The sequence below is a fragment of the Natator depressus genome, chromosome 11 (assembly GCF_965152275.1).
Source record: "Natator depressus isolate rNatDep1 chromosome 11, rNatDep2.hap1, whole genome shotgun sequence".
Classification (NCBI taxonomy): domain Eukaryota; kingdom Metazoa; phylum Chordata; order Testudines; family Cheloniidae; genus Natator; species Natator depressus.
Window position 1 is genome coordinate 5,741,925 of NC_134244.1, and position 13,252 is coordinate 5,755,176.

The 13,252-nt window shown below is 43.4% G+C and overlaps 1 long non-coding RNA gene across 1 annotated transcript; it reads right to left on the minus strand.

Moving 5' to 3' along the window:
- Positions 1–723: 723 nt before the first annotated feature.
- On the minus strand, positions 724–11,786 carry LOC141995533 (uncharacterized). The gene is made up of 4 exons (XR_012641346.1): positions 11,741–11,786; positions 3,825–3,869; positions 1,912–2,030; positions 724–768 (listed from the first exon to the last, which is right to left on the minus strand). It is a non-coding gene; the product is annotated as an uncharacterized LOC141995533 (long non-coding RNA).
- Positions 11,787–13,252: the final 1,466 nt, after the last annotated feature.

Below are 13,252 nucleotides of genomic sequence, written 5' to 3' on the forward strand. Positions count from 1 at the left end.
CTGGATGGGTTAGACTTAGCTGATAGTGCCGAAAGCCTGCCTGCCCAGTGAGGGTGAGAGCAGGCCCATCACAGACAGACCACCCTGGAGGGAGGGGAAAGGCTACTGAGGCTAGGTAAAGGCAGGAAACAGCAGAGTGGAGCAGGAAGTTTGTCAGGGAATGTGTGACTGGGACAAGTAGCGAGGTGCAGTGGAGTGCAGAAGCCATTGGAATAAGAGGACTAGGGAAGGCTTCAGAGAGTCCGAGCATGAGAGGTCAAAGACAGTGACTGAGACGACGCTGCCAGGAGTCTGCATCAGGGCTGCTAGCTCGATCTAATGCGTCAGCTTGGTTTTATTGACTATTTGCAGCAATGGCCTTTAATGAACACTAGTGTTCAACTGGAACCTGGCCAATTAAGAAATGACGGGCCATCTCCTCAGCTAGTGTAAATCAGCATCATTCCATTGACTTCAACGGAGCTGCACCAATTTCCAGCAGCAGAGGGTCTGGCCTTATATCTATTGCACTGGGAAATGAGTGCTAAACTTGCCCGCTGCCCTGTCATGATGTATTTTATTGTAACATTAAAGAGTCTATTTTAACAAGCAAAATCAATAGTCATTACTAGATGCATTCTGGCACATAGATAAATTGCTGATCTGATGCCACACGTCCAGTTGATGCCATGGGTTAGCGTCTGTTTTCTCAGTCTCTCTCAGATGCGTATATGGCTCCAATCTCCACAGTATATAGGTGCTGGCCGAGAATTAGACCATAGTCACTGTCTGCTCAAGAGAGATATTGTTAGACTAGTCAGTGGTAGATCAGGACTGAGGTGCATTGGAAAAATTGGATGATTACAACAGTAATGGATACTCCAGGCCTGGACTGAAGGGCACTGGGAGAATACTGCATTTTTGACAAGAACTTAGGAAGCACTCAGTAGGGTTAGATCTCGTCATTTGTTGTAGCACACTCACAAAGTGTAAAGAAAGAGCTCTAGCAAAGTTCTCCTTAATTCTCCTGAATGCCCTCTAGTGTTCACTAGCATGCATTATATCTACTTGCCCCATGTGTCTATTCAATTAATATTAGATACAGTAGAACCTCAGAGTTATGAACACCAGAGTTAGGAACTGACCAGTCCACCACACACCTCATTTGGAACTGGGAAGCACGCAATTGGGCAGTGGCAGAGACACAATTAAAAAAAAAATTAAATAAACGTAAACTACAAAAAAAATAATTGGAAAGCAGCATTTTGATTCTGTATAGTAAAGTTTCAAAGTCATTAAGTCAATGTTTTAAGTTGCAAACTTTTGAAAGAACCACCGTGACATTCTGTTCAAAGTTACGAACCTTTCAGAGTTCTGAACAACCTCCTTTCCCAAGGTGTTTCTAACTCCGAAGTGCAACTGTACAACACAGAGCAGACACACTGTGTGTGTGTGGAAAGGAGGGGAAGCTTGCACAGTGACAGACTGCCTTGAGCCAATGCTAATCACCTGTCTCTTGCCAGGAACTGCTGCATACAGTTTGCACTATCACATCAGCCTGTCATATTTTGTGCTGTTTCTAAGGGAACTTACTAGTCAGAATGAGTTACTCCCTGTGTCTCGCCTGTTTATCCCTTAAAACATGAAAAAGTGTCCTTGCGTAGTTTCTTGTTGTTCAAACAATCCCCCAACTCCCTGCCTCAGCCTGGGAAATGGTCCCTCCACACCAGGGCCGAAGCACATTGATGGAGGTGGATGGAAGGAGCTTCCATCTTTGCTGTCTGCACTGAAGAGCACCTGTAACTAGCACGAAATCCACTTAGAATCATAGAATATCAGGGTTGGAAGGGACCTCCAGAGGTCATCTAGTCCAACCCCCTGCTCAAAGTGGGACCTAATTCCCAACTAAATCACTTGGAATAGTTGTTTCACCTGAACGGCGCTCAAAAGGTCTGATCTTCCAAGCCGTTAGGGGGCCTCAACTCCCATTGACTCCAGCGGGGTTTCAGGGTGCCGAGTATTTTGCAGGAAGCGCTCAGCACGTTGTGGACCTGGGACAGAATTAAAGAATTAAATCCAGCATCATCCAAAATAAAAGAAAAACGCAGACAGGTCTTTAGTCCCAGAGCAAAAAATAATGATTCCGGGCTACATGCTACTCCCTGCCCCTTATGATATTTCAAAATCAGGCCATGCATTTGGAGACGCACTAGGATCAAATCAAAGGGTTTTCTCCTGCATGGGAATGTCAGTCTGGGAACGATGGTAGCCCTGGTCAAAATGATTACTGATGAAACCTATTTGTCTGGCGGTAGAAGCGAATATTTATGAGCTACTAAACAGGGCCATTTATCATAGGTGAGAGGCAGCAAGCAGGATGCTGCCTTGTGGGATGGATCTGCATTCCCTGTGCAGTGTTTTAAAAGGTTTGCAGCAGGTGTTATAGCATGCTATCTAGGTAGGCTGCAGTGACTCACTAACAAGGGATCAAGGTCTTAACTGAAGGAGCTCTGCAGGGAGCTGGCACATAATGAACAATGCCATTGGGAAGGGGAAAGAACCCTGTGGGATTGTCTAATTGCTCCCTTTCTGGGTGTGTTGGTGGAAAGTGGTTCGCCAGAGTGGCTTGAAAAGTTTGAATGAAGAAACGCCGTGGAAACCCTGAAGTTTTGAAAAAATTCCACTGGCTTTCAATGTGGGCCAAAACATTTTTTTTCCAAAACCAGTCAAAACTGTGTGTGGAAAAACTTCAACAACATTTTAAAAATTCAGAGACTGTCCACTAATTCCAATAGTCACATTGAGGGACGTGCCAATCCTCCAGGGAGCTTTGCTGGGAGTTAGTGGAACAAGGGGAGACAGTTCACTGAACACTTTGTCAATTCTGAAAACCAGGTTTCAATCCAGCCTGATCATCTCTCTTTATTGGGATCCATCTATGAACACGTGTGACCCATTAGGGAAGAAAAACAATACCATGTGATTTAGGTGACCAATCAGAAAGTTCAATGGTGAATTCCAAATACAGGATAACTAAAGGTGTATGCCCTTTGATTGGGTCACAATCAATCAGGGCACCAATATGTTTGTAAAAAATAGTGATTCACCAAACCACTTTGAATAGCAGATTCCTTTCTAAACACCATGATCAACACAGTTTCATGATCAGGAGAAAAAAACCCCAACAACAAGCAAATAAATAAATCAGTTGTAATAAATAATTTGGCCAATTATAGTAACAATTATGTTTTGGTGACCAGCAATGAGCTATGGACATTATCAGTGAGAAAATGTAAATCTCTGAGCCTAAAAATTCAGTGCTTTTTGATTTCTGCACCATGTCAAGCAGCCAGGCAGCTTGTCCAATCCTCAAGGGCTACTACATAGAGCATATATTCAGAGAGAAATAAAGGTAAGTTTATAGAGTTTGCATTCTGCATGCTCTCAGATAGAATCTTGTAGCAGGGTGTGTGTGAGAAAAGGAGTAGAAACGTGATTGTTTTTTATTATTATTCTGGTTATCATCCATGCCAGAATGAGGATGATCCTCTGGTAGCACAGAGCTGAAGGACAGACTCTTATGCCAACCATCTGTGCTGCTGTTGTACAAGGGCAAAGGGGTGTGGCCACAGGAAAAGGGGCATGGCTTAGCCGACCCTGTCCTATGCCTATCCTTAGTTGTAATTTCAGCTGCTTGTGGCCTTTACAGTCAGGTATGAGTTAGCACAGCCTTCAGGCTGATTCGGCCTGCCATGCTGAGACCAGGCTTTTACAGAGCTATGTCGGGAGAGGGAAGTGCTAAGCCTCCTTTGCATATATTACCCCCCCCCCCCCCACACACTGACCTGTGCTGTTTAGTTTAGCCGCAGCACTTCCTTCTTCTTACAATGCTGCAAGGGAAGGCAAATAAGGCCACGGTAAAATGGGCAACAATAAACCTACTGGTAAGTGTTGCTAAGTGATACCACCTAAGCTGTCTGAATATCTCAAGACAAGAATTTTTAACATTGACGCTGGAATAAAGATGAAAAGGAAATAGACATTTGCTTAATGCTGAAACAAGCATACATTTCTAAGATTCCTTTTTGCATCCGCACCTCGCTACAATGGTGCTAAACATAATCTATATATATCTAAAACAAGCAATCTGGTGTTCATGCTTGGTCTGATTCATTTAGGGCTGTCAATGGGACTTGAGGGGGCTCTGCACTTGACAGGTTCAGGAGTTTAACACTAGTTTGCATGAGTGGAAAATTTGCCCTTAGGAGCTCAGATACCCTAGGGATAGACCTGATAGAAGTACCCAGATGCATAGATACGTGGCTAGTTAGTCCCACTGACTTCAGGTGGAGAAAGAACTAGCCCATGATCTCAGAGATATTTAGGCACCTCATTGAAATCAATGGCAGTTAGGTGCCTAAATAACTTTGACTTTAAATAAGTCAAATATTGGGAGTTATTACAAACTCCCAAGTCATCCCATTATTAGGCCATTCCAGCATGACTTTGATCAGAATGTCCAATAACCGAAAATTAGGAGTTATTAAAACACATCCTTTCCTAGGGACAGAGGCAAAGCCTCTGCCTGCCAGATGCTGGGACTCAACGACAGAGATAGATCTCTTGATAATTGTCCTGTTTCATTCCCTCTGATGCATCTGGCATTGGCCACTGTTGGAAGACAGGACACGGGGCTAGGTGGATCATTGGTCTGACCCACTATGGTCATTCTTATGTTTCTTATGTTTCATGATCAGGCTGTTATGGAGCCTGAAGTCAAGGCCCAGTTAGACACTTCATGGTATTCAGGTTATCCAGACAATTGCTTTATAGACTCTCCGGTCAATGCTAGTGCTCATTTGCAGGTGGTTACTATAATAAATGTTCATGGCTCCATTATAGGTTATTGTTTCCAGGCCTAAGTATTGAAGGATTATTTTCAGTTTATGCTTTAATGATGCACAAAGATTATCACAGTCCTTTCAGAGCCCTGTGCAGTAATCTGCTTTGGCTTTCTTAAAACCTAAATAACTCTTGTTTAGAATGATTATTTAGTAGCAAACTCGCTTATCCTCTGCATTGTGGCTCAGCGGTCTGCAAAATTTTCTTTTTAGAAATATAAACTCATTTTGTAACAGCTACAGAGAATCTGCAGGAAAACTAATTTCTATTTGGTTTTGTCCTTTTTTTTCCCTCCTTTTTGCACTTTGCTAGGTTTGTTGAGTAAAATAAAATTGCTTTCTGGCTAAGATCATTTGTACAAGCGTTAGCCTGGAATCAATGTTTTGACTGAGTTAGGCCCTTAAAAATGAAGGGCGACGTAGTGGTTGAAGTTAAGGAGGGAGTGCCATGTATCTATGTACGGCCCCTCCTGGAGAAGTGGTCCTGGGGTTTAGGCATGGGGGACTGCATTCAATTCCCAGCTCTGGGTTCAATTCACAGACTTGTGCCTCAGCTCCCCATCTGAAAAATGGGGTGATTTACACATTCCAAAGCCAGAAGGGACCACTGTGATCATCTAGCCTGACCTCCTGCATTACATGGGCCAGAGAACTGCCCCAAAATAATTCCTAGAGCAGATCTTTTCGAAAAGACATCCAATCTTGATTTAAAAATTGTCAGTGATGGAGAAAGCACCACAGCCCTAGGTAAACTGTTCCAATGGTTAATTACTCTCACTGTTAAATATTTAAGACTTATTTCCAGTCTGAATGCTCCATGTGGTGTAGATTGGTATAAATCTACTGAAGTCAGAATTAATCATAGAATATCACGGTTGGAAGGGACCTCAGGAGGTCATGTAGTCCAACCCCCTGCTCAAAGCAGGGCCAATCCCCAGTTTTTGCCCCAGATCCCTAAATGGCACCCTCAAGGATTGAACTCACAACCCTAGGTTTAGCAGGCCGATGCTCAAACCACTGAGATATCTCAATGAAGTGATCACGATATTCAGCACCCGAGGATCTGATCCTCAGTCTGTCCTTTCTGTTGAGTTTGTAAGCCCTTTGGTACAGGAGCATGTCTCTGTGCAGTGGGGCCCTAATATTTGTGGGGTCTTTAGGCATGACTGTATTCCAAACAGTACAGCTATGGCTGACACACAGAATTTACAATGGCCAAAATAGACCAAACAGATTTCCTCCCAGAAAGACCTCAAGACCTGATCCTTCAAGATGTTGTGTGCCTGCTTGGAAATGATGAGGATCCTCCCCTCTCATTGACTTCATTACGAGTCAGATTGGCCCTAATGACTAATTAGCAGAGGGGGGAGCCTTGATGATAAAAGGAAAAAAATATGAGAGAGGTGGAGAAAAAGTGCAGTTCTGGATTTGGGTTTTTCTCCCCTCCCGCAAACAGCGTAACAATAAAATGTATAATTAATTGTTTAATTTGCATTTAGCAACTTTCCATTAGTTCATCTGCCTAAGTGAGGCTGTAATCAAGAATGTATTAGCTAATGCCACAACTCTGAGGGCTAACAGGGGAGAGGCAGGCAGCTGGGCCAGCGTTTAGAGAAATGGAAGATCATCAGCCTCCTTGCTTCTGTAATTTCTCTGCAGGAAGCTGTCCCAAATAATATCAGTAGCTACCTGAACTGTAGGAATCAAAATCCATTTGGAGCCAGGGATTTGTGGATTATTACAGCTGTAGGTTGGGCAGAAACGTAGTTGAAACTGGTGAGTGTAGCAGCAGTTCAGCACTCAGTTCCTCTTAATCTGTCTTTTTCTTCACACAATGCACAATCAACCCGTGGAACTCCTTGCCAGAGGATGTTGTGAAGGCCAAGACTATAACAGGGTTCAAAAAAGAACTAGATGGGCAGGGATGGTGTCCTTAGCCTCTGTTGCCAGAAGCTGGGAATGGGCGGCAGGGGATGGATCACTTGATGATTGCCTGTTCTGTTCATTCCCTCTGAAGCAACTGGCATTGGCCACTGTTGGAGGACAGTATACTGGGCTAGATGGACCTTTGGCCTGACCCAGTCTGGCCGTTCTTTTTTTCTTAAGATGAGGGCTAATGCAGAATACCTTTAAAAATCTGGCTCTCAGTCCCCCAGGTATACAATGGGGAAAACAGCACTGCCCTGCCTCACGGTGGTTTTGTGAGGATGAATACTTCAAAGGTTGCAAGGTGCTCAGATACTCCTGTAATACAGTCAGAGAGGTACCACTGATAGCTGGATAGATAAAGTCACAATCTGGCCACACAAACATTCTAAACTACGGTGAGGGGCAGTTTGATTAGTACATGGATGGCAGACATCTATGCACCAAAAGACATGATGCTATAGGTGACGTGGGTCTCGCTGAGGCAGTTGTAGTGAAAATCTCCCAGTGCCGCCTCTCAGATGAAATGAAAATCAAGGTCTTCACCATTTCTAGTTATTAAAGACCTCAAGGCACCTTTGGCAAGAGTGTGTTAGCCCCATCGTATTGGCAAATCACAATGCAGATAAGTATATTAATTTATGATTACCTTTACTTTCAGTTCAACTGCTTTCTTAAAACTGGTGTGTAGTGTTAATTAGGCCTGCTAAACAGCAAACATGCTTCAACCCAAAGGCGCTGCATTTCAGTGCCGTGTGTAGATGGTGGATTCTTACACACAGTTTATAAAATGCTTTGGGATCCTTCTGAAAGACAGGCATCATATGTATTATCTCTGGGTGTCAGCTGATCTAAGGGAAAATTCTGTGAGGGATACACCCAAAGTGTTAAAATAGCCCTTTTCTGTACATGGTTATGGTTATGTTTACTTTGAGTACATTAGGTGAAGAGAGACAGAAGACCCATAAATACATTGTTGTGGAAAATTAATGCTGGTAAAAACAAGGGCAAAATGGAGTAATTAAACTATTCTAATTGAGGCTTGTTTATACTAAAATTCATAGATTCATACTTTTTCAGACCATGTTGTCTGACCTTCTGTATAACACAGACCATGAAACCTCACCCCTGGTGATCCGGGCTACAGCTGAAGTGCAAAATAACTTCACAAGGACACCTTGGGAAAATACCTATATCTGAGGGACCAGAAAGCCATTTTGAGGAACATGTTTGGTTGGAATTGTTTATGGGATAATTCCTTCAGGACATTCTTTTGACACGTTTTGCTGAGGAGAAGTCTTCAGACTTCTGGGACGTTCTCTGGTCTGGGTACATGCAGGCCACAGAAGGGTTCAACGAATGGAACGAAGGGAGACAAGCCCATTGACATCCGGATTCCCCGATAACAGAAGGTGGGGGGAATTCAAACCCTGGTTTAAAAGCAGTTGAGTCAATGGAGTTACACCAACGATGAGCTTGGAACTATGTGTTTGTGTCTTGTTCCCCCATCCCTAAGGGATAACTTCATGCCATGCTATTTTCCCTAACTTTTTTCTATCCTTCTTAATTCCTATTTGAGATAGATTCAAACTCATACCGCCATTGTAGGCAGAGGAAAGAGGTGAGCAGCTCTGTGTATGGGAACCAGTGGGAAGAGACCAGCGTAAACCCACTGTGAAACATCCTTACCCTTTACTGGGGAATATGGAACTGGAACCTAGGAGCTGAATGACCTGTTTGTCTTTGCTACTTAAAGTGCTTCAGCAAATGAAGCCTCAATCACAGACCAAAAAGTGTCTTCCTTTCCTCTTCCTTCTCTTTCCCCTCCTCCCAGGTGCTTCTTATGTTTCTTTAAAAGCAGGATTCACCTCAACCAATTAAATTACTGAGCTGGCACTCAACATTTAACAGGTTCTTTAACCAAAAAGAAGGCCATTTGTGACTTTTAAATTAAAGAGACTCTCTTTGAATTCAAAAGCAAGCGAAAGGAATAATTTAGAATGAATGTTGATTTGATTTTCAGAGATGTTAACCTGACCGATTTTTCCTCCTCTCCCTGGTGTGTTTTTAATAGACTTTAACAAGTCATCTGCTTTGTTCATCTGCTCACAGGAGCAAGTGTAAGTCACTCTGCAAGGAAAACCAACCTGAAAGATAAGTGATGGTGTGACAGAAAAGAGGAGATAAATAGCCTCTTCAGAGACCCACCTTCTAAATAATTTCATCAGAAAGAGTTCATTACAAGATGGAAAAATGTTTCCATATGCTACAACTGGTCTGGTGAAATTGGGTATGGTTGTGACAAATCCTGGGTTCAAATGCCAAGGAACCTATGGAGGAGGCGGCAAAATTATAGGGCCTTTAAATGTTTTGGTCTAGTGTTAGGGTGCAAGCCTGGGATTTAGAAGACCTAGATTCAAATCCTTGCTCCACCACAAACTTTCTGTGTGACCTGGGGCAAGTGATTTAGTTTCTCTGGGTATGTCTCCACTGCATTATAAATCTGAGCATGTGGATCCTGGGCTTATGGACTCAGTGTTTCCAAGTCTGTGCTTTAGCGTCTACACTGCATTGCACACCTGGATTTACAGTTGCTGGACCCAGGTCTTACAGCTATGCTAAGGTGTCCAAACTACATTATGCAAACCCTATGACTTGGTTCTGGGGCTCAAGCTGTGTCCACACTTCAAATTGACAGGGCTTGGACCCGAGGGACAGTGGAACTTGGGCTCTGATGCCCTCCACCCAGCAGGATCCTAAAAGGGCCCTGAGTGCTCGCTGATCCAAGTCAGACTGAGTTGTGTGTGAACGGAAGGGGGGCTTGGGCTCAAACCTGAGCTAGAACCTGGGCTAAGTGCTCAGTGTGGACATACAATCCGTGCCTCAGGCTCCCACTTGTAAAATAGGGATATTAGTATTACCCTACCTCACAAGGGTGTGGTGAGGATAAATACATTATAGATGGTGAGGTGCTGAGATGCCACAGTAGCGGAGGCCACAGAATTACAGACCTAAGATAGAAACCCTTAAAGAAGAGTGGCCCAGATTCTCAGCAGGTGTAAATCAGCATACTGCTTTGAAATCATTAGTGATATGCTGATTCACACTAGCTAGGGATCTTACCCAATGTGCCCTATGGAGGGTGTTGCTAGCCATTTGAAATCTGCACATGCAGGCTGGCTGCAACACATTCATAGTCCACCAATTGTTGCTTGGTCAAATTCCACAACTTCACAGCTTACACAGTGGGCCCAGTAAGACAGAGGCGTCCAGTAGTAAAGGCCAGATGAAGAACAACCTGAGCAGCCCTCAGTGGTGAAAGAACAAGTTAAGGACTATTTAGAAAAGCTGGACATGCACAAGTCCATGGGGCCAAAAGAAATCTGGTGAGGTTCACCAAGGACAAGTGCAGAGACCTGCACTTAGGAAGGAAGAATCCCCTGCACCGCTACAGGCTGGGGACCAACTGGCTAAGTGACAGTTCTGCAGAAAAGGACCTGGGGATTACAGTGGAGGAGAAGCTGGATACGAGTCAGCAGGGTGCCCTTGTTGCCAAGAAGGCTAATGGCATATTGGGCTGCATTGCCAGCAGATCGAGGGAAGTGATTATTTCCCTCTATTCGGCACTGGTGAGGCCACATCTGGAGTATTGCGTCCAGCTTTGGGCCCCCCACTACAGAAAGGAAGTGGACCAATTGGAGAGAGTCCAGCGGAGGGCAACAAAAATGATTAGGGGACTGGGCCACATGACTTATGAAGAGAGGCTGAGGGAACTGGGGTTATTTAGTCTGCAGAAGAGAAGAGTGAGGGGGGATTTGATAGCAGCCTTCAACTACCTGAAGGGGGGTTCCAAAGAGGATGGAGCTCGGCTGTTCTTAGTGGTGGCAGAGGACAGAACAAGGAGCAATGGTCTCAAGTTGCAGTGGGGGAGGTCTAGGTTGGATATTAGGAAACACTATTTCACTAGGAGGGTAGTGAAGCACTGGAATGGGTTACCTAGGGAGGTGGTGGAATCTTTATCCTTAAAGGTGTTTTAAGGCCTGGCTTGACAAAGCCCTGGCTGGGATGATTTAGTTGGTGTTGGCCCTGCTTTGAGCAGGGGATTGGACTAGATGACCTCCTGAGGTCCCTTCCAACCCTAAGCTTCGATGATTCCAAGAACAATTCCCCCACCCCGACAATTATCCTAAGAACTGGTCCAAGGAGTGGGGATAATCTAGTGGATTTGTCCCAGGACAAAAATTCTGGGGGATTGTGTTCCTGGCTATGCCATAGACTTGCTGTGGGATCATGAGCAAGCCATTTAACCGTTCAGCGCCTCCATTCCCTGCCTATGAACAGGGCAAATTAATGCTTCCCCATCTTTATGAAACACTTTGAGATCCGTGATGGAAGGTGCTGTAAATGGGCTAAATACCACAATCCAAAAAGTTGGCTACAGGAACTTGAAAATAATAATAATCATAAACTGTGACATACACTGTGACATACATGGTGCTCGGTTGCCTTGATGCCTGGCCTTGTTTTCAAAATATTGAGGGCTCCCTGCATGACACTCTGGATAGCTGTCACTTTTGCCTTTCTCTAAATACAGTCCTGAACATGTCTCTGTCTTTTGAAAAGTCTATTTTGGAGCCAAGGCTCAGCAAATGAGGCTCCTGCCTAGTTATTTATTGAAAGGTCTATTGAAATCCTTTAAAATTTTTAAATGCATGCTATTCTTAGAATCGGAAGATGAAAAGAAAACACAGTCATTTATTAAATATAACACTCCATAGGTAGGTTTTGCATTGGCCTAGCTCTGCACCCACTGAAGTCAGTTGTAATAATCCTATTGACTTCAAAGGGAGCAAAAGTTACAAGGCAATATTATTATTTAGTAGTACCACCAAATGTTCTGCCCTCATATATCATTAATACTTTTCTTTACTTACCAGAAAGAAAGTGTACCTGACTGGCAAATGTTACTATGGAATATAGACAGGGTGATGATGCTTAGAACAGTAGTAGTCCCTTGCTTTTCATCAGAAGGTCTTATGGCACTTCACGAAGGAGATTGGCCTCATTCTCTCCATTTTATAGGTAGGGAAAACTGAGGCACAAGGTCACTGGGGTTGAGCTGGGAAGAGAATCCAGATCTTCCAAGTCCCAGGGCTCTATCAACGAGGTCACATGGTCTTTTGGTGAGATGGGCGCGTTCATTTTTTTTCTCCAGGAGCTATAATTTCCTAGTAAATAAATATATGTGTAGGGTTAAGGTTAACTGAAAATCAGCAGATAATAAAAGTTGTAAAACACTTACTTATTACACATAGTGTACGCTTTCAAAGTCTGACATTTTGCAAAGTGCTTACTGTTTCTGTGTATTGCTTTAATCACCCAAAGAGGGCACATAATGTCACAACACTTGACATGTAGATAGATATTGACAACATTGTGGACCATAAAAGCAACATCTTTTAAAGCTAATAATAGGAAAGTACCTTCAGAACAGCTCAGCACCTGACAGATCTTGAAGCAAGAAGCTACAGAGATGTTTCCACTCCCCTACTCCTGAGCTGCACAAAGCACTTAAAGGCTGCTCCCAAAATTTCAATTTTTATTTGCAGGGAACAGCATTTTAAGCTCCCTGCCCTCTCCTGCCCCACAAAAAAATCCACTGTCAATTAATAAAGTAACTGATAATATCTCCCACTGATTAGTATCACTGAAAATAAAATATATAGATAGGAGAGCCAAGGTAACAAAAGAAAGCACTTAAAAAATTCTAGGTCAGAGTTAAGGCTGTTTATTGTGATGACATATGTATGGGAGAAGAAGCTCTGAAATTTCCAAAACTAAGAACCTAAAATTAGGTTTTTAAATCCATATTTAGGCACCTACATCAGTGGCTTGATTTTCAAAAATGCTGAGCACCCAGCAGCTCCCATGGTTATCTATCCGTTTGTTAATTACACAATTATATGCTGCAGGTAAGGACAGGGGGCTACATTCTGCCATTGTTGACACACATGCAACCTTGTTAAGATCAATGGATGGGTTTGATGCATGGGTATGTTCAGGGACATAGTTTGGCTCTATGTGGAAAACGGTTTACTGATGCCTAAGAAGTGCAAAAAACAAAGGGGAAAACAAAGTCATCATTTATGTTTCATAGCAGAAAGCCATATACACACCAGATGGCTTATTGAACACAGCTTAGCTGTTTGCTCATTAGCTGAGAGACAAACTTCCAGGATACTCTATACTAGTAGATATTTTTGTACTCTTAAATCATTGCATTGGCAGAGCATTTTCCAGCCTTCTATCTTTACAAATATAGAAGATGTTGGGCTAATTTCATCCCAGGTACAACTCCCTGGAAGACGATGGAGTTATACCGCGGCTATAATCTAGTCTGGTGTCAAATTATCTCTGTTCGCCCAGAATACGAGTAGTCTCAAGAC